Here is a 1686-nt window from a genome sequence, read left to right as displayed (position 1 = left end):
AAACCTGCTGGTGAAAGAAGGAAAGTTTAACGGGTTATTTTTTTATATCTAAGAAGAAAACTAATTCTGCAGGTTAGAAAACATTCTACTTGGAATTCTGGAACCATAATTGATTTTGTTTTATTAAAAAAGACAGAAGCCGATTAATGTTCAAAGAGCCGCTCATGAACAGCTGCTGATCCTCCATCTTCAAAGTTTCATTAAACCTTTTTTCATTTAGTCAGTTTTCCTTGCTTTGGTTCTGAGCAGCAGAAGCGGTTCCGGTTCTGCTGCTTCTGACCCGCTTTCACCTCTGGGCGCTGACAGGATGTAGTGGCGCCATCTTGGGGCGGTCAGCAGCTCCGCTCAATGTAACGTGTTGAGCAGGAAAAGGATCAATTTTAATTAACTTTAACTTTCTAAATTTTAAATAAATTTTCAGTTTTTTTTTGCTGAAAACAAATAAATGGTTAATTTTATTTAAATATTCTTAGTGTGTTTAAGAGTAATAAAATATTCCGATAGGATCGATGTTGTAAAGCATATAGATATATATATATATATAACTTCAGATGCACAGTATTTTATTTTTTATATTTTTTATTAATTTTCTTTCGGAGTAAAAAGCTCCTTGTCTCTGCTACGTTTTTATCGTTCTTAGATTCTGGTGACCTTTTTTTATCAGAACGCTTCTTCTTCCTGTCTTCTAATGTTGAACTCTGGTTCCCATAATTCATTAAGGTTCATCCCAGGCTGTAGAGCGATGACATCACCGGTACCTGTCCTCTCAGGTGGGATGGCCTTCCCTCTCTACCAGAAGGCAGTGTCATTGCTTTTATTTCCGAGGCCCTCCATGGATTACTGCCCTCTAACGTTTCTACCTTCCTTCCCCAGTAAAGCGCAGCTTCTTCTGCCTGAGATCCACCATCAGCTGCTGCTCTCTGCTGCTTTTCCAGAACAGAACTGGGGGAGAAAGACTTTAGCTCCGCTGCTCCTTCTGGGGGGAAGATTTTACAGAGAAACTGGAAGTTGACTGAGTTTTTATCTTTAAAAGCTTTTAAGTTGAAAGTGAGAGAATTTGAAGCAGCCTCAATGATCTTCTGTTTTACTTCATGTTTTTTATGTACCTGTCATTTCATTTAACGTATCTCTGAAAACTCTGAAAAAGAGGATTTTAATCTCAATGGGATGTTTTTTGTGGTTAAATAAAAAAATATTTATGTGAATATTTATTTTTACCCATTTTTTAGCAGTTTTGTTTTATAGAGTTTTATGGGTTTTTTTTATTTCTCTTTACAGCTCTATAATGTCACTTATTCTATTATTTTTATGCACTTTTTAAAGGTCCACCATTGTGTGACCACTTCAGCTGCTGTAACGGCAGAGTTTCTATTCTATGTAGTCTATATCTGCTGTTTATTCAGTAACGTCTCCAAAGCTCTGATGCCTTCAGGAAGTTCTCCCTCCAATCATGACGTCATCAGTCTGTAGATCTAAACTAAAAGATGCTGCAGTGCAGAGCCATCCTTCTGTTCTGCTTAAAGCTGCAGGTTAGGGGAGCAGGTCGACCTCCCCAAGATGGCGTCTGTAATTCCTACACTGCGACAGTCAGTGGCTGATAATCCAGCCCTGCCTGGGTAGGTCTCAGAGCGCCCCCTGGTGGATCAGGAGAGTCTCTTGCTGATAAAGATGGAAACCATCAGCATC

Source organism: Cyprinodon variegatus, unplaced genomic scaffold, assembly GCF_000732505.1.
Source record: "Cyprinodon variegatus isolate N-32 unplaced genomic scaffold, C_variegatus-1.0 Scaffold472, whole genome shotgun sequence".
NCBI classification, from domain to species: domain Eukaryota; kingdom Metazoa; phylum Chordata; class Actinopteri; order Cyprinodontiformes; family Cyprinodontidae; genus Cyprinodon; species Cyprinodon variegatus.
Note: the sequence above shows the minus strand (reverse complement) of the source record.